Genomic DNA, 22,246 nt, shown 5'->3' with positions numbered 1-22,246 from the left:
TCCCTTGGACCCTGCTATTGACGATGAAACACAGAAATTGCATCGGAGTAAAATGGGAAAGGCACAATGCCGACATAAGTACAAGAAGACTGACTCTTCTTACTGACTATGTTTTGAACCATTCCTGTGACACTAGTTATAGATTCCGATGATTCACTTCAGGTTTACTGTATCCCTTGGACCTTCTTATTGACGATGAAACACAGAAATTGCATCGGAATTAAATAGAAAATGCAAGATGGCGACTTAAGTACACGAAGTCTGACTCTTCTTACTGTCTATGTTTTGAAAAATTCCTGTGACACTAGTTATGGATTCCGATGCTACACTCCAGGTTTACTGTATCCCTTGGACCTTCTTGTTGACGATGAAACACACAAATTGCATCGGAATTAAATACAAAATGCACAATGCCGACATAAGGACAAGAAGACTGACTCTTCTTACTGACTTTGCTTTGAACCATTCCTGTGACACTAGTTATAGATTCCGATGCTTCACTTCAGGGTTACTGTATCCCTTGGACCTTCTTATTGACGATGAAAAACAGAAATTGCATCGGAATTAAATACAAAAGGCACAATGCCGACTTAAGTACAAGAAGACTGACTCTTCCTACTGTCTATATTTTGAACCATTCATGTGACACTAGTTATAGATTCCGACACTTCACTTCAGGTTTACTGTATCCCTTGGATCTTCTTATTGACGATGAAACACAGAGGTTGCATCGGAATTAAATACAAAAGGCACAATTCCGACTTAAGTACATGAAGACCGACTCTCCCTACTGACTATGTTTTGAACCATTCCTCTGACACTCGTTATAGATTCTGATGCTTCTCTTGAGGTTTACTGTATCCCTTGGACCTTCTTATTGACGATGAAACACAGAAATTTGCTTCATAATTAACTACAAAAGGCACAATGACGACTTAAGTACAAGAAGACTAACTCTTCTTACTGTCTATGTTTTGAACCATTCCTGCTACACTAGTTATAGATTCCGATGCTTCACCTCAGGTTTACTGTATCCCTTGGACATTCTTATTGACGATGAAACACAGAAATTGCATCGGAATTAAATAAAAAAGTCAAAATGCCGATTTAAGTACACGAAGACAGACTCTTCTTGCTGTCTATGTTTTGAACCATTCCTGTGACACTAGTTATAGATTCCGATGCTACACTCCAGGTTTACTGTATTCCTTAGACCTTCTTGTTGACGATGAAATACAGAAATCGGATCGGAATTAATTACAAAAGGCACAATGCCGACTTAAGTACAAGAAGACTGACTCGTCTTACTGACTTTGTTTTGTACCATTCCTGTGACACTAGTTATAGATTCCGATGCTTCACTTCAGGTTTAGTGTATCCCTCTGACCTTCTTATTGACGATGAAACACAGAAATTGCATCGGAATTAAATAGAAAAGGCACAATGTCGACTTAAGTACAAGAAGACTGACTCTTTTTACTGTCTTTGTTTTGGACCATTCCTGTGACACTAGTTGTAGAATCCGATGCTGCACTCCAGGTTTACTGTATCCCTTGGACCTTCTAATTGACGATGAAACACAGAAATTGCTTCGGAATTAAATACAAAAGGCACAATGCCGACTTAAGTACAAGAAGAATGACTCTTGTTACTGACTATGTTTTGAACCATTCCTGTGACACTAGTTATAGATTCCGCAGCCTCACTTCACGTTTACTGTATCTCTTGGACCTGGTTATTGACGATGAAACACAGAAATTGCATCGGAATTAAATACAAAAGGCACAATGCGACTTAAGTACAAGAAGGCTGACTCTTCCTACTGTCTATGTTTTGAACCATTCCTGTGACACTAGTTATAGATTCCGATGCTTCACTTCAGGTTTACTGTATCCCTTGGACCTTCTTATTGACGATGAAACACAGAAATTGCATTGGAATTAAATACAGAACGCACAATGCTGGCTTAAGGACAAGAAGACTGACTCTTCCTACAGTCTATGCTTTGAACCATTCCTGTGACACTAGTTATAGATTCCGATGCTTCACTTCAGGTTTACTGTATCCCTCTGCACTTCGTATTGACGATGAAACACAGAAATTGCATCGGAATTAAATACAAAAGGCACAATGCCGACTTAAGTACCAGAAGACTAACTCTTCCTACTGTCTATATTTTGAACCATTCATGTGACACTAGTTGTAGATTCCGATGCTTCACTTCAGGTTTACTGTATCCCTTGGATCTTCTTATTAACGATGAAACAAAGAAATTGCATCGAAATTAAATACAAAAGGCACAATGCCGACTTAAGTGCATGAAGACCGACTCTCCCTACTGACTATGTTTGAACCATTCCTGTGACACTAGTTATAGATATCGATGCTTCACTTCAGGTTTACTGTATCCCTTGGACCTTCTTATTGACGATGAAAAACAGAAATTTCATCGGAGTTTATAACAAAAGGCAAAATGCCGACTTAAGTTCATGAAGACTGACTCTTCTTACTGTCTATATTTTGAACCATTCCTGTGACACTAGTTATAGATTCCGATGCTACACTCCAGGTTTACTGTATCCCTTGGACCATCTTTTTGACGATGAAACACACAAATTGCATCGGAATTAAATACAAAAGGCACAATGCCGACTTAGTACAAGAAGACTGACTCTTCTTACTGACTATGTTTTGAACCATTCCTGTGACACTAGTTATAGATTCCGATGCTTCACTTCAGGTTTACTGTATCCCTCTGAACTTGTTAATGACGATGAAACACAGAAATTGCATCGGAATTAAATAGAAAAGGCACAATGCCGACTTAAGTACAAGACGTGTGACTTTTCTTACTGTCTATGTTTTGAACCATTCCTGTGACACTAGTTATGGATTCCGATGCTTCACTTCAGGTTTACTGTATCCCTTGGACCTTCTTATTGACGATGAAACACAGAAATTGCATTGGAATTAAATACAGAACGCACAATGCTGGCTTAAGGACAAGAAGACTGACTCTTCCTACAGTCTATGCTTTGAACCATTCCTGTGACACTAGTTATAGATTCCGATGCTTCACTTCAGGTTTACTGTATCCCTCTGCCCTTCGTATTGACGATGAAACACAGAAATTGCATCGCAATTAAATACAAAAGGCACAATGCGGACTTAGTACAAGAAGACTGACTCTTCTTACTGTCTATGTTTTGAAACATTCCTTTGACACTAGTTATAGGTTCCGATGCTTCACTTCTGGTTCACTGTATCCCTCAGACCTCCTTATTGACGATGAAACACAGAAATTGCATCGGAATTAAATACAAAAGGCACAATACCGACATAAGTACAAGAAGACTGACTCTTCTTACTGTCTATGTTTAGAACTATTCCTGTGACACTGGTTATTGATTCCGACGCTTCACATCAGGTTTACTGTATCCCTTGGACCTTCTTATTGACGATGAAACACAGAAATTGCATCGGAATTAAATACAAAAGGCACAATGCCGACTTAAGTACAAGAAGAATGACTCTTCCTACTGTCAATCTTTTGAACCATTCCTGTGACACTAGTTATAGATTCCGATGCTTCACTTCAGGTTTACTGTATCCCTCTGATCTTGTTAATGACGATGAAACACAGAATTTGCTCGGAATTAAATACAAAAGGCACAAAGCCGGCCTAAGCACAAGAAGACTGACTCTTCTTACTGTCTATGATTTTAACCATTTCATCGTCACTAGTTATAGATTCCGATGCTTCACTCCAGGTATACTGTATCCCTTGGACCCTGCTATTGACGATGAAACACAGAAATTGCATCGGAGTAAAATGGGAAAGGCACAATGCCGACATAAGTACAAGAAGACTGACTCTTCTTACTGACTATGTTTTGAACCATTCCTGTGACACTAGTTATAGATTCCGATGATTCACTTCAGGTTTACTGTATCCCTTGGACCTTCTTATTGACGATGAAACACAGAAATTGCATCGGAATTAAATAGAAAATGCAAGATGGCGACTTAAGTACACGAAGTCTGACTCTTCTTACTGTCTATGTTTTGAAAAATTCCTGTGACACTAGTTATGGATTCCGATGCTACACTCCAGGTTTACTGTATCCCTTGGACCTTCTTGTTGACGATGAAACACACAAATTGCATCGGAATTAAATACAAAATGCACAATGCCGACATAAGGACAAGAAGACTGACTCTTCTTACTGACTTTGCTTTGAACCATTCCTGTGACACTAGTTATAGATTCCGATGCTTCACTTCAGGGTTACTGTATCCCTTGGACCTTCTTATTGACGATGAAAAACAGAAATTGCATCGGAATTAAATACAAAAGGCACAATGCCGACTTAAGTACAAGAAGACTGACTCTTCCTACTGTCTATATTTTGAACCATTCATGTGACACTAGTTATAGATTCCGACACTTCACTTCAGGTTTACTGTATCCCTTGGATCTTCTTATTGACGATGAAACACAGAGGTTGCATCGGAATTAAATACAAAAGGCACAATTCCGACTTAAGTACATGAAGACCGACTCTCCCTACTGACTATGTTTTGAACCATTCCTCTGACACTCGTTATAGATTCTGATGCTTCTCTTGAGGTTTACTGTATCCCTTGGACCTTCTTATTGACGATGAAACACAGAAATTTGCTTCATAATTAACTACAAAAGGCACAATGACGACTTAAGTACAAGAAGACTAACTCTTCTTACTGTCTATGTTTTGAACCATTCCTGCTACACTAGTTATAGATTCCGATGCTTCACCTCAGGTTTACTGTATCCCTTGGACATTCTTATTGACGATGAAACACAGAAATTGCATCGGAATTAAATAAAAAAGTCAAAATGCCGATTTAAGTACACGAAGACAGACTCTTCTTGCTGTCTATGTTTTGAACCATTCCTGTGACACTAGTTATAGATTCCGATGCTACACTCCAGGTTTACTGTATTCCTTAGACCTTCTTGTTGACGATGAAATACAGAAATCGGATCGGAATTAATTACAAAAGGCACAATGCCGACTTAAGTACAAGAAGACTGACTCGTCTTACTGACTTTGTTTTGTACCATTCCTGTGACACTAGTTATAGATTCCGATGCTTCACTTCAGGTTTAGTGTATCCCTCTGACCTTCTTATTGACGATGAAACACAGAAATTGCATCGGAATTAAATAGAAAAGGCACAATGTCGACTTAAGTACAAGAAGACTGACTCTTTTTACTGTCTTTGTTTTGGACCATTCCTGTGACACTAGTTGTAGAATCCGATGCTGCACTCCAGGTTTACTGTATCCCTTGGACCTTCTAATTGACGATGAAACACAGAAATTGCTTCGGAATTAAATACAAAAGGCACAATGCCGACTTAAGTACAAGAAGAATGACTCTTCTTACTGACTATGTTTTGAACCATTCCTGTGACACTAGTTATAGATTCCGCAGCCTCACTTCACGTTTACTGTCTCTCTTGGACCTGGTTATTGACGATGAAACACAGAAATTGCATCGGAATTAAATACAACAGGCACAATGCGACTTAAGTACAAGAAGACTGACTCTTCCTACTGTCTATGTTTTGAACCATTCCTGTGACACTAGTTATAGATTCCGATGCTTCACTTCAGGTTTACTGTATCCCTTGGACCTTCTTATTGACGATGAAACACAGAAATTGCATTGGAATTAAATACAGAACGCACAATGCTGGCTTAAGGACAAGAAGACTGACTCTTCCTACAGTCTATGCTTTGAACCATTCCTGTGACACTAGTTATAGATTCCGATGCTTCACTTCAGGTTTACTGTATCCCTCTGCACTTCGTATTGACGATGAAACACAGAAATTGCATCGCAATTAAATACAAAAGGCACAATGCGGACTTAGTACAAGAAGACTGACACTTCTTACTGTCTATGTTTTGAAACATTCCTTTGACACTAGTTATAGGTTCCGATGCTTCACTTCTGGTTCACTGTATCCCTCAGACCTCCTTATTGACGATGAAACACAGAAATTGCATCGGAATTAAATACAAAAGGCACAATACCGACATAAGTACAAGAAGACTGACTCTTCTTACTGTCTATGTTTAGAACTATTCCTGTGACACTAGTTATTGATTCCGACGCTTCACATCAGGTTTACTGTATCCCTTGGACCTTCTTATTGACGATGAAACACTGAAATTGCATCGGAATTAAATACAAAAGGCACAATGCCGACTTAAGTACAAGAAGAATGACTCTTCCTACTGTCAATCTTTTGAACCATTCCTGTGACACTAGTTATAGATTCCGATGCTTCACTTCAGGTTTACTGTATCCCTCTGATCTTGTTAATGACGATGAAACACAGAATTTGCTCGGAATTAAATACAAAAGGCACAATGCCGGCCTAAGCACAAGAAGACTGACTCTTCTTACTGTCTATGATTTTAACCATTTCATCGTCACTAGTTATAGATTCCGATGCTTCACTCCAGGTATACTGTATCCCTTGGACCCTGCTATTGACGACGAAACACAGAAATTGCATCGGAGTAAAATGGGAAAGGCACAATGCCGACATAAGTACAAGAAGACTGACTCTTCTTACTGACTATGTTTTGAACCATTCCTGTGACACTAGTTATAGATTCCGATGATTCACTTCAGGTTTACTGTATCCCTTGGACCTTCTTATTGACGATGAAACACAGAAATTGCATCGGAATTAAATAGAAAATGCAAGATGGCGACTTAAGTACACGAAGTCTGACTCTTCTTACTGTCTATGTTTTGAAAAATTCCTGTGACACTAGTTATGGATTCCGATGCTACACTCCAGGTTTACTGTATCCCTTGGACCTTCTTGTTGACGATGAAACACACAAATTGCATCGGAATTAAATACAAAATGCACAATGCCGACATAAGGACAAGAAGACTGACTCTTCTTACTGACTTTGCTTTGAACCATTCCTGTGACACTAGTTATAGATTCCGATGCTTCACTTCAGGGTTACTGTATCCCTTGGACCTTCTTATTGACGATGAAAAACAGAAATTGCATCGGAATTAAATACAAAAGGCACAATGCCGACTTAAGTACAAGAAGACTGACTCTTCCTACTGTCTATATTTTGAACCATTCATGTGACACTAGTTATAGATTCCGACACTTCACTTCAGGTTTACTGTATCCCTTGGATCTTCTTTTTGACGATGAAACACAGAGGTTGCATCGGAATTAAATACAAAAGGCACAATTCCGACTTAAGTACATGAAGACCGACTCTCCCTACTGACTATGTTTTGAACCATTCCTCTGACACTCGTTATAGATTCTGATGCTTCTCTTGAGGTTTACTGTATCCCTTGGACCTTCTTATTGACGATGAAACACAGAAATTTGCTTCATAATTAACTACAAAAGGCACAATGACGACTTAAGTACAAGAAGACTAACTCTTCTTACTGTCTATGTTTTGAACCATTCCTGCTACACTAGTTATAGATTCCGATGCTTCACCTCAGGTTTACTGTATCCCTGGGACATTCTTATTGACGATGAAACACAGAAATTGCATCGGAATTAAATAAAAAAGTCAAAATGCCGATTTAAGTACACGAAGACAGACTCTTCTTGCTGTCTATGTTTTGAACCATTCCTGTGACACTAGTTATAGATTCCGATGCTACACTCCAGGTTTACTGTATTCCTTAGACCTTCTTGTTGACGATGAAACACAGAAATCGGATCGGAATTAATTACAAAAGGCACAATGCCGACTTAAGTACAAGAAGACTGACTCGTCTTACTGACTTTGTTTTGTACCATTCCTGTGACACTAGTTATAGATTCCGATGCTTCACTTCAGGTTTAGTGTATCTCTCTGACCTTCTTATTGACGATGAAACACAGAAATTGCATCGGAATTAAATAGAAAAGGCACAATTTCGACTTAAGTACAAGAAGACTGACTCTTTTTACTGTCTATGTTTGGACCATTCCTGTGACACTAGTTGTAGAATCCGATGCTGCACTCCAGGTTTACTGTATCCCTTGGACCTTCTAATTGACGATGAAACACAGAAATTGCTTCGGAATTAAATACAAAAGGCACAATGCCGACTTAAGTACAAGAACAATGACTCTTCTTACTGACTATGTTTTGAACCATTCCTGTGACACTAGTTATAGATTCCGCAGCCTCACTTCACGTTTACTGTATCTCTTGGACCTGGTTATTGACGATGAAACACAGAAATTGCATCGGAATTAAATACAAAAGGCACAATGCGACTTAAGTACAAGAAGACTGACTCTTCCTACTGTCTATGTTTTGAACCATTCCTGTGACACTAGTTATAGATTCCGATGCTTCACTTCAGGTTTACTGTACCCCTTGGACCTTCTTATTGACGATGAAACACAGAAATTGCATCGGAATTAAATACAAAAGGCACAATGCCGACTTAAGTACAAGAAGACTGACTTTTCCTAGTGTCTATGTTTTGAACCATTCATGTGACACTAGTTATAGATTCCGATGATTCACTTCAGGTTTACTGTATCCCTCTGACCGTCTTATTGACGATGAAACACAGAAATTGCATCGGAATTGAATACAAAAGGCACAATGCCGACATAAGTACAAGAGGACTCACTCTTTTTATTGACTATGTTTTAAACCATTCCTGTGACACTAGTTATAGATTCGGATGCTTCACTTCAGGTTTACTGTATCTCTTGGACCTTCTTATTGTCGATGAAACACAGAAATTGCATCGGAATTGAATACAAAATTCAAAATGCCGACTTAAGTACATGAAGACTAACTCTTCCTATTGTCTATGTTTTGAACCATTCCTGTGACACTAGTTATAGATTCCGATGCTTCACTTCAGGTTTATTGTATCCCTTGGACCTTCTTATTGACGATGAAAGACAGAAATTGCATCGGAATTAAATAGAAAAGGCACAATGCCGGCATAAGTACAAGACGACTGACTTTTCTTACTGTCTATGATTTGAACCATTCCTGTGACACTAGTTAGAGATTCCGATGCTTCACTTTAGGTTTACTGTATCCCTTGGACCTTCTTATTGACGATGAAACACAGAAATTGCATCGGAATTGAATACAAAAGGCACAATGCCGACTTAAGTACAAGAAGACTGACTCTTTTTATTGACTATGTTTTAAACCATTCCTGTGACACTAGTTATAGATTCCGATGCTTCACTTCAGGTTTAGTGTATCCCTCTGACCTTCTTATTGACGATGAAACACAGATATTGCATCGGAATTAAATAGAAAAGTCACAATGCCGACTTAAGTACAAGAAGACTGACTCTTCCTAGTGTCTATGTTTGAACCATTCCTGTGACACTAGTTATAGATTCCGATGATTCACTTCAGGTTTACTGTATCCCTCTGACCTTCTTATTGACGATGAAACACAGAAATTGCATCGGAATTGAATACAAAAGGCACAATGCCGACTTAAGTACAAGAAGACTGACTCTTTTCATTCACTATGTTTTAAACCATTCCTGTGACACTTGTTATAGATTCCGATGCTTCACTTCAGGTTTAGTGTATCCCTCTGACCTTCTTATTGACGATGAAACACAGAAATTGCATCGGAATTAAATACAAAAGGCACAATGCGACTTAAGTACAAGAAGACTGACTCTTCCTACTGTCTATGTTTTGAACCATTCCTGTGACACTAGTTATAGATTCCGATGCTTCACTTCAGGTTTACTGTACCCCTTGGACCTTCTTATTGACGATGAAACACAGAAATTGCATCGGAATTAAATACAAAAGGCACAATGTCGACTTAAGTACAAGAAGACTGACTCATCCTAGTGTCTATGATTTGAACCATTCCTGTGACACTAGTTATAGATTCCGATGATTCACTTCAGGTTTACTGTATCCCTCTGACCTTCTTATTGACGATGAAACACAGAAATTGCATCGGAATTGAATACAAAAGGCACAATGCCGACTTAAGTACAAGAAGACTGACTCTTTTTATTGACTATGTTTTAAACCATTCCTGTGACACTAGTTATAGATTCGGATGCTTCACTTCAGGTTTACTGTATCTCTTGGACCTTCTTATTGACGATGAAACACAGAAATAGCATCGGAATTGAATACAAAATTCAAAATGCCGACTTAAGTACATGAAGACTGACTGTTCTTACTGTCTATATTTAGAACCATTCCTGTTACACTAGTTATAGATTCCGATGCTACACTCCAGGTTTACTGTATCCCTTGGACCATCTTATTAACGATGAAACACACAAATTGCATCCGAATTAAATACAAAAGTCACAATGCCGACTTAAGTACAAGAAGACTAACTCTTCCTACTGTCTATGATTTGTACCATTCCTGTGACACTAGTTATAGATTCCGATGCTTCACTTCAGGTTTATTGTATCCCTTGGACCTTCTTATTGACGATGAAACACAGAAATTGCATCGGAATTAAATAGAAAAGGCACAATGCCGGCATAAGTACAAGACGACTGACTTTTCTTACTGTCTATGTTTTGAACCATTCCTGTGACACTAGTTACAGATTCCGATGCTTCACTTCAGGTTCACTGTATCCCTTGGAACTTCTTATTGACGATGAAACACAGAAATTGCATCGGAATAAAATGCAAAAGACAGAATGCCGACTTAAGTACAAGAAGACTGACTCTTCCTACTGTCTATGTTTTGAACCATTCCTGTGACACTAGTTATAGATTCCGATGCTTCACTTCAGGTTTACTGTATCCCTCTGCCCTTCGTATTGACGATGAAACACAGAAATGGCATCGCAATTAAATACAAAAGGCACAATGCAGACTTAGTACAAGAAGACTGACTCTTCTAACTGACTATGTTTTGAACCATTCCTGTGACACTGGTTTTAGATTCCGATGCTTCACTTCAGGTTTACTGTATCACTTAGACCTTCTTATTGACGATGAAACACAGAAATTGCATCGGAATTAAATACAAAAGGCACAAAGCCGACTTAAGTACAAGAAGACTGACTATTCTCACTGTCTATGTTTTGAAACATTCCTGTGACACTAGTTATAGATTCCGATGCTTCACTTCAGGTTTACTGTATCACTTAGACCTTCTTATTGACGATGAAACACAGAAATTGCATCGGAATTAAATACAAAAGGCACAATACCGACTTAAGTACAAGAAGACTCACTCTTCTTACTGTCTATGTTTTGAACTATTCCTGTGACGCTAGTTATAGATTCCGATGTTTCACTTCAGGTTTACTGTATCCCTTGGACCTTGTTATTGACGATGAAACACAGAAATTGCATCGGAATTAAATACAAAATGCACAATGCCGACTTAAGTACAAGAAGACTGACACTTCCTACTGTCAATGGTTTGAGCCAATCCTGTGACACTAGTTATAGATTCCGATGCTTCACTTCAGGTTTACTGTATCCCTCTGATCTTGTTAATGACGATGAAACACAGAAATTGCATCGTAATTAAATACAAAAGGAGCAATGCTGACATAAGTACAAGAAGACTGACTCTTCCTACTGTCAATGGTTTGAGCCAATCCTGTGACACTAGTTATAGATTCCGATGCTTCACTCCAGGTTAACTGTATCCCTTGGACCCTGCAATTGACGATGAAACACAGAAATTGCATCGGAATAAAATGGGAAAGGCACAATGCCGACATAAGTACAAGAAGACTGACTCTTCTTACTGACTATGTTTTGAACCATTCGTGTGACACTAGTTATAGATTCCGATGATTCACTTCAGGTTTACTGTATCCCTTGGACCTTCTTATTGACGATGAAACACAGAAATTGCATCGGAATTAAATACAAAAGGCAAGATGCCGTCTTAAGTACACGAAGACTGACTCTTCTTACTGTCTATGTTTTGAACAATTCCTGTGACACTAGTTATAGATTCCGATCCTACACTCCAGGTTTACTGTATCCCTTGGACCTTCTTGTTGACGATGAAACACAGAAATTGCATCGGAATTAAACACAAAAGGCACAATGCCGACATAAGGACAAGAAGACTGACTCTTCTTACTCACTTTGCTTTGAACCATTCCTGTGACACTAGTTATAGATTCCGATGCTTCACTTCAGGTTTACTGTATCCCTTGGACCTTCTTATTGACGATGAAAAACAGAAATTGCATCGGAATTAAATACAAAAGGCACAATGCCGACTTAAGTACAAGAAGACTGACTCTTTTTACTGTCTATACTTTGAAACATTCATGTGACACTAGTTATAGATTCCGATGCTTGACGTCAGGTTTACTGTATCCCTTGGATCTTCTTATTGACGATGAAACACAGAAATTGCATCGGAATTAAATACAAAAGGCACAATTCCGACTTAAGTACATGAAGACCGACTCTCCCTACTGACTATGTTTTGAAACATTCCTCTGACACTAGTTATAGATTCTGATGCTTCACTTGAGGTTTACTGCATCCCTTGGACCTTCTTATTGACGATGAAACACAGAAATTGCATCGGAATTAACTACAAAAGGCACAATGCCGACTTAAGTACAAGAAGACTAACTCTTCTTTCTGTCTATGGTTTGAACCATTCCTGCTACACTAGTTATAGATTCCGATGCTTCACTCCAGGTTTACTGTATCCCTTGGACCTTGTTATTGACGATGAAACACAGAAATTGCATCGGAATTAAATACAAAAGGCACAATCCCGACTTAACTACAAGAAGACTGACTCTTCTTACTGTCTATGTTTTGAACCATTCCATTGACGCTAGTTATAGTTTCCGATGCTTCACTCCAGGTTTACTGTATCCCTTAGACCTTGTTTTTGACGATGAAACCCAGAAATTGCATCGGAATTAAATACAAAAGTCAAAATGCCGACTTAAGTACACGAGGAATGACTCTTCTTACTGTCTATGTTTTGAACAATTCCTGTGACACTAGTTATAGATTCCGATGCTACACTCCAGGTTTACTGTATTCCTTGGACCTTCTTATTGACGATGAAACCCAGAAATTGGATCGGAATTAATTACAAAAGGCACAATGCCGACTTAAGTACACGAGGAATGACTCTTCTTACTGTCTATGTTTTGAACAATTCCTGTGACACTAGTTATAGATTCCGATGCTACACTCCAGGTTTACTGTATTCCTTGGACCTTCTTATTGACGATGAAACCCCGAAATTGGATCGGAATTAATTACAAAAGGCACAATGCCGACTTAAGTACAAGAAGACTGACTCTTCTTACTGACTTTGTTTTGAACCATTCCTGTGACACTAGTTATAGATTCCGATGCTTCACTTCAGGTTTGGTGTATCCCTCTGACCTTCTTATTGACGATGAAACACAGAAATTGCATCGGAATTAAATACAAAAGGCACAATGCCGACTTAAGTAGAAGAAGACTGACTCTTCTTAATGACTATGGTTTGAACCATTCCTGTGACACTAGTTATAGATTCCGATGCTTCACCTCAGGTTTACTGTATCCCTTGGACATTCTTATTGACGATGAAACACAGAAATTGCATCGGAATTTAATACAAAAGTCAAAATGCCGACTTAAGTACACGAGGAATGACTTTTCTTACTGTCTATGTTTTGAACCATTCCTGTGGCACTAGTTATAGATTCCGATGATTCACTTCAGGTTTACTGTCTCCCTTCGACCTTCTTATTGACGATGAAACACAGAAATTGCATCGGAATTAAATACAAAACGCACAATGCCGACTTAAGTACAAGAAGACTGACTCTTCCTACTGTCTATGTTTTGAACCATTTCTGTGAAACTAGTTATAGAGTCCGATGCTTCACTTCAGGTTTACTGTATCTCTTGGACCTTCTTATTGACGATGAATCACAGAAATTGCATCGGAATTAAATACAAAAGGCATAATGCCGACTTAAGTACATGAAGACGACTCTTCTTACTGTCTATATTTTGAACCAATTCTGTGACACTAGTTATAGATTCCGATGCTACACTCCAGGTTTTCTGTATCCCTTGGACCATCTTATTGACGATGAAACACACAAATTGCATCGTAATTAAATTCAAAAGGCACAATGCCGACTTAAGTACAAGAACACTGACTCTTCCTACTGTCTATGCTTTTAACCATTCCTGTGACACTAGTTATAGATTCCGATGCTTCACTTCAGGTTTACTGTATCGCTTGGACCTTCTTATTGACGATGAAACACAGAAATTCCTTCGGAATTAAATACAAAAGGCACAATGCCGACTTAAGTACAAGAAGACTGAATCTTGCTAGTGTCTATGTTTTGAACCATTCCTGTGACACTAGTTATAGATTCCGATGATTCACTTCAGGTTGACTTTATCCCTCTTACCTTCTTATTGACGATGAAACACAGAAATTGCATCGGAATTGAATACAAAAGGCACAATGCCGACTTAAGTACAAGAAGACTGACTCTTTTTATTGACTATGTTTTGAACCATTCCTGTGACACTAAAGATAGATTCGGATGCTTCACTTCAGGTATACTGTATCCCTCTGACCTTCTTATTGACGATGAAACACAGAAATTGCAACGGAACTAAATAGAAAAGGCACAATGCCGACTTAAGTACATGTAGACTGACTCTTCTTACTGTCTATGATTTTAACCATTCCATTGACACTAGTTATAGATTCCGATGCTTCACTCCAGGTTTACTGTATCCCTTGGACCCTGTTGTTGACGATGAAACATAGAAATTGCATCGGATTAAAATGGGAAAGGCACAATGCCGACATAAGTACAAGAAGACTGACTCTTCTTACTGACTATGTTTTGAACCATTCCTGTGACACTAGTTATAGATTCCGATGCTTCACTTCAGTTTTACTGTATCCCTTGGACCTTCTTATTGACGATGAAACACAGAAATTGCATCGGAATTAAATACAAAAGGCAAGATGCCGACTTAAGTACACGAAGATTGACTCTTCTTACTGTCAATGTTTTGAACAATTCCTGTGACACTAGTTATAGATTCCGATGCTACACTCCAGTTTACTGTATCCCTTGGACCTTCTTGTTGACGATGAAACACAGAAATTGCATCGGAATTAAATACAAAAGGCACAATGCCGACATAAGGACAAGAAGACTTACTCTTCTTACTCACTTTGCTTTGAACCATTCCTGTGACACTAGTTATAGATTCCGATGCTTCACTTCAGGTTTACTGTATCCCTTGGATCTTCTTATTGACGATGGAACACAGAAATTGCATCGGAATTAACTACAAAAGGCACAATGCCGACTTAAGTGCAAGAAGACTAACTCTTCTTACTGTCTATGTTTTGAACCATTCCTGCTACACTAGTTATAGATTCCGATGCTTCACTCCAGGTTTACTGTATCCCTTGGACCTTCTTATTGACGATGAAACACAGAAATTGCATCGAAATTAAATACAAAAGGCACAATGCCGACTTAAGTACTAGAAGACTGACTCTTCTTACTGTCTATGTTTTGAACCATTCCATTGACACTAGTTATAGTTTCCGATGCTTCACTCGAGGTTTACTGTATCCCTTGGACCTTGTTTTTGACGATGAAACCCAGAAATTGCATCGGAATTAAATACAAAAGGCAAAATGCCGACTTAAGTACAAGAAGACTGACTCTTCTTAATGACTATGGTTTGAACCATTCCTGTGACACTAGTTATAGATTCCGATGCTTCACCTCAGGTTTACTGTATCCCTTGGACATTCTTATTGACGATGAAACACAGAAATTGCATCGGAATTAAATACAAAAGTCAAAATGCCGACTTAAGTACACGAAGACTGACTCTTCTTACTGTCTATGTTTTGAACCATTCCTGTGACACTAGTTATAGATTCCGATGCAACACTCCAGGTTTACTGTATTCCTTGGACCTTCTTATTGACGATGAAACGCAGAAATTGGATCGAAATTCATTACAAAAGGCACAATGCCGACTTAAGTACAAGAAGACTGACTTTTCTTACTGACTTTGTTTTGAACCATTCCTGTGACACTAGTTATAGATTCCGATGCTTCACTTCAGGTTTGGTGTATCCCTCTGACCTTCTTATTGACGATGAAACACAGAAATTGCATCGTAATTAAATAGAAAAGGCACAATGTCGACTTAAGTACAAGAAGACTGACTCTTCTTACTGTCTATGTTTTGGACCATTGCTGTGACACTTGTTGTAGAATCCGATGCTTCACTCCAGGTTTACTGTATCCCTTGGACCTTCTAATTGACGATGAAACACAGAAATTGCATCGGATTTAAATACAAAAGGCACAATGCCGACTTAAGTACAAGAAGACTGACTCTTCTTACTGACTATGTTTTGAACCATTCCTGTGACACTGGTTTTAGATTCCGATGCTTCACTTCAGGTTTACTGTATCCCATGGAACTTCTTATTGACGATGAAACACAGAAATTGCATCGGAATTAAATACAAAAGGCACAATACCGACTTAAGTACAAGAAGACTGACTCTTCATACTGTCTATGTTTTGAACACTAGTTATAGATTCCGATGCTTCACTTCAGGTTTACTGTATCCCTCTGCCCTTCGTATTGACGATGAAACACAGAAATTGCATCGCAATTAAATACAAGAGGCACAATGTGGACTTAGTACAAGAAGACTGACTCTTCTTACTGACTATGCTTTGAACCATTCCTGTGACACTGGCTTTAGATTCCGATGCTTCATTTCAGGTTTACTGTATCCCATGGAACTTCTTATTGACGATGAAACACAGAAATTGCATCGGAATTAAATAGAAAAGAAACAATGCCGACTTAAGTACAAGAAGACCGACTATTCTTACTGTCTATGTTTTGAAACATTCCTGTGACACTAGTTATAGATTCCGATGCTTCACTTCAGGTTTACTGTATCCCTTAGACCTTTTTATTGACGATGAAACACAGAAATTGCATCGGTATTAAATACAAAAGGCACAATATCGACTTAAGTACAAGAAGACTCACTCTTCTTACTGTCTATGTTTTGAACTATTCCTGTGACACTAGTTATAGATTCCGATGCTTTACTTCAGGTTTACTGTATCCCTTGGACCTTCTTATTGACGATGAAACATAGAAATTGCATCGGAATTAAATACAAAAGGCACAATGCCGACTTAAGTACAAGAAGACTGACTCTTCCTACTGTCAATGATTTGAACCTATCCTGTGCACTAGTTACAGATTCCGATGCTTCACTTCAGGTTTACTGTATCCCTCAGATCTTGTTAATGACGATGAAACACAGAAATTGCATCGGAATTAAATACAAAAGGCGCAATGCCGACTTAAGTACAAGTAGACTGACTCTTCTTACTGACTTTGTTTTGAACCATTCCTGTGACACTAGTTATAGATTCCGATGCTTCAGTTCAGGTTTACTGTATCCGTTGGACCTTCTTATTGACGATGAGACACAGAAACTGCATGGGAATTAAACACAAAAGGCACAAAGCCGACTTAAATTCATAATGAATGAAACTACTTACTGACTATGTTTGAACCATTCCTGTGACACTAGTTATAGATTCCGATTATTCACTTCAGGTTTACTGCATCCCTTTGACCTTCTTATTGACGATGAAACACAGAAATTGCATGGGAATTGAATACAAAAGGCACAATGCCGACTTAAGTACAAGACGACTGACTCTTTTTACAGACTATGTTTTGAACCATTCCTGTGACACTAGTTATAGATTCCGATGCTCCACTTCAGGTATACTTTATCCCTCTGACGTTCTTAATGACGATGAAACACAGAAATTGCATCGGAATTAAATACAAAAGGCGCAATGCCGACTTAAGTACAAGTAGCCTGACTCTTCTTACTGTCTATGTTTTGAACCATTACTGTGACACTAGTTATAGTTTCCGATGCTTCACTCCAGATTTACTGTATCCCTTGAACCTTCTTATTGACGATGAGAGACAGAAATTGCATCGGAATTAAATACAAAAGGCACAATGCCGACTTAAGTACATGAAGACTGACTCTTCTTACTGACAATGTTTTGAACCAGTCCTGTGACACTAGTTATAGATTCCGATGCCTCACTTCAGGTTTATTGATTCCCTTGGACCTTCTTATTGACGATGAAACACAGAAATTGCATCGGAATTAAATGCAAAAGGCACAATGCCGATTAAAGTACAAGAAGACTGACTCTTTTTGCTGACTATGTTTTGAACAATTCCTGTGACACTAGTTATAGATTCCGATGCTTCACTTCAGGTTTACTGTATCCATCTGACCTTCTTATTGACGATGAAACACAGAAATTGCATCGGAATTAAATACAAAAGGCACAATGCCGACTTAAGTACAAGAAGACTGACTCGTCCCACTGTCTATGTTTTGAGCCATTCCTGTGACACTAGTTATAGATTCCGATGCTTCAGTTCAGGTTTACTGTATCCCTTGGACCGTCTTATTGACGATGAAAAACAGAAATTGCATCGGATTTTCTTACAAAAGGCAAAATGCCGACTTAAGTACATGAAGACTGACACTTCTTACTGTCTATACTTTGAACCATTCCTATGACACTAGTTATAGATTCCGATGCTACACTCCAGGTTTACTGTATCCCGTGGACCATCTTGTTGACGATGAAACACACAAATTGCATCGGAATTAAATACAAAAGGCACAATGACGACTTAAGTACAAGAAGACTGACTCTTCATACTGTCTATGTTTTGAACACTAGTTATAGATTCCGATGCTTCACTTCAGGTTTACTGTATCCCTCTGCCCTTCGTATTGACGATGAAACACAGAAATTGCATCGCAATTAAATACAAGAGGCGCAATGTGGACTTAGTACAAGAAGACTGACTCTTCTTACTGACTATGCTTTGAACCATTCCTGTGACACTGGTTTTAGATTCCGATGCTTCACTTCAGGTTTACTGTATCCCATGGAACTTCTTATTGACGATGAAACACAGAAATTGCATCGGAATTAAATAGAAAAGAAACAATGCCGACTTAAGTACAAGAAGACCGACTATTCTTACTGTCTATGTTTTGAAACATTCCTGTGACACTAGTTATAGATTCCGATACTTCACTTCAGGTTTACTGCATCCCTTAGACCTTCTTATTGACGATGAAACACAGAAATTGCATCGGTATTAAATACAAAAGGCACAATACCGACTTAAGTACAAGAAGACTCACTCTTCTTACTGTCTATGTTTTGAACTATTCCTGTGACACTAGTTATAGATTCCGATGCTTTACTTCAGGTATACTGTATCCCTTGGACCTTCTTATTGACGATGAAACACAGAAATTGCATCGGAATTAAATACAAAAGGCACAATGCCGACTTAAGTACAACAAGACTGACTCTTCCTACTGTCAATGATTTGAACCTATCCTGTGCACTAGTTACTGTTTCCGATGCTTCACTTCAGGTTTACTGTATCCCTCGGATCTTGTTAACGACGATGAAACACAGAAATTGCATCGGAATTAAATACAAAAGGCGCAATGCCGACTTAAGTACAAGTAGACTGACTCTTCTTACTGACTTTGTTTTGAACCATTCCTGTGACACTAGTTATAGATTCCGATGCTTCAGTTCAGGTTTCCTGTATCCGTTGGACCTTCTTATTGACGATGAGACACAGAAACTGCATGGGAATTAAACGCAAAAGGCACAAAGCCGACTTAAATTCATAATGAATGAAACTACTTACTGACTACGTTTGAACCATTCCTGTGACACTAGTTATAGATTCCGATTATTCACTTCAGGTTTACTGTATCCCTTTGACCTTCTTATTGACGATGAAACACAGAAATTGCATGGGAATTGAATACAAAAGGCACAATGTCGACTTAAGTACAAGAAGACTGACTCTTTTTACTGACTATGTTTTGAACCATTCCTGTGACACTAGTTATAGATTCCGATGCTTCACTTCAGGTATACTTTATCCCTCTGACGTTCTTAATGACGATGAAACACAGATATTGCATCGGAATTAAATACAAAAGGCACAATGCCGACATAAGTACATGAAGACTGACTCTTCTTACTGACAATGTTTTGAACCAGTCCTGTGACACTAGTTATTGATTCCGATGCTTCACTTCAGGTTTATTGATTCCCTTGGACCTTCTTATTGACGATGAAACACTGAAATTGCATCGGAATTAAATACAAAAGGCACAATGCCGATTAAAGTACAAGAAGACTGACTCTTTTTGCTGACTATGTTTTGAACAATTCCTGTGACACTAGTTATAGATTCCGATGCTTCACTTCAGGTTTACTGTATCCATCTGACCTTCTTATTGACGATGATCCACAGAAATTGCATCGGAATTAAATACAAAAGGCACAATGCCGACCTAAGTACAAGAAGACTGACTCGTCCCACTGTCTATGTTTTGAGCCATTCCTGTGACACTAGTTATAGATTCCGAGGCTTCAGTTCAGGTTTACTGTATCCCTTGGACCGTCTTATTGACGATGAAAAACAGAAATTGCATCGGATTTTCTTACAAAAGGCAAAATGCCGACTTAAGTACATGAAGACTGAAACTTCTTACTGTCTATATTTTGAACCATTCCTATGACACTAGTTATAGATTCCGATGCTACCCTCCAGGTTTACTGTATCCCGTGGACCATCTTGTTGACGATGAAACACGCAAATTGCATCGGAATTAAATACAAAAGGCACAATGACGACTTAAGTACAAGAAGACTGACTCTTCCTACTGTCTATGTTTTGAACCATTCCTGTGACACTAGCTATAGATTCCGATGCTTCACTTCAGGTTTACTGTATCCCTTGGACCTTTTTATTGACGATGAAACACAGAAATTGCATCGGAATTAAATTGAAAAGCACATTGCCGACTTAAGTACAAGATGACTGACTTTTCTTACTGTCTATGTTTTGAACCATTCCTGTGACACTAGTTATAGAATCCGATGCTTCAGTTCAGGTTTACTGTATCCTTTGGACCGTCTTATTGACGATGAAAAACAGAAATTGCATCGGATTTTCTTACAAAAGGCAAAATGCCGACTTAAGTACATGAAGACTGACACTTCTTACTGTCTATATTTTGAACCATTCCTATGACACTAGTTATAGATTCCGATGCTACACTCCAGGTTTACTGTTTCCCGTGGACACACTTGTTGACGATGAAACACACAAATTGCATCGGAATTAAATACAAAAGGCACAATGACGACTTAAGTACAAGAAGACTGACTCTTCCTACTGTCTATGTTTTGAACCATTCCTGTGACACTAGCTATAGATTCCGATGCTTCACTTCAGGTTTACTGTATCCCTTGGACCTTTTTATTGACGATGAAACACAGAAATTGCATCGGAATTAAATTGAAAAGCACATTGCCGACTTAAGTACAAGATGACTGACTTTTCTTACTGTCTATGTTTTGAACCATTCCTGTGACACTAGTTATAGATTCCGATGCTTCGCTTCAGGTTTAATGTATCCCTTGGACCTTCTTATTGACGATGAAACACAGAAATTGCATCGCAATTAAATACAAATGCACAATGCCGACTTAAGTACAAGAAGACTGTTTCTTCCTACTGTCTATGTTTTGAACCATTCCTGTGACACTAGTTATTGATTCCAAAGCTTCACTTCAGGTTTACTGTATCCCTCTGCCCTTCGTATTGACGATGAAACACAGAAATTGCATCGCAATTAAATACAAAAGGCACAATGCGGACTTAGTACAAGAAGACAGACTCTTCTTACTGACTATGTTTTGGACCATTCCTGTGACACTAGTTTTAGTTTCCGATGCGTCACTTCAGGTTTACTGTATCCCTTGGAACTTCTTATTGACGGTGAAACACAGAAATTGCATCGGAATTAAATACAAAAGGCACAATGCCGACTTAAGTACAAGAAGACTGACTCTTCTTACTGTCTATGTTTTGAAACATTCCTGTGACACTAGTTATAGATTCCGATGCTTCACTTCCGGTTTACTGTATTTCTTGGACCTTCTTATTGACGATGAAACACAGAAATTATATCGGAATTAAATACAAAAGGCACAATACCGACTTAAGTACAAGAAGACTGACTCTTCTTACT

Source organism: Schistocerca serialis, chromosome 12 (assembly GCF_023864345.2).
Source record: "Schistocerca serialis cubense isolate TAMUIC-IGC-003099 chromosome 12, iqSchSeri2.2, whole genome shotgun sequence".
Taxonomy (NCBI): Eukaryota; Metazoa; Arthropoda; class Insecta; order Orthoptera; family Acrididae; genus Schistocerca; species Schistocerca serialis.
The sequence above is the reverse complement of the archived record's forward strand: the minus strand, read 5'-3'. Positions refer to the sequence as shown.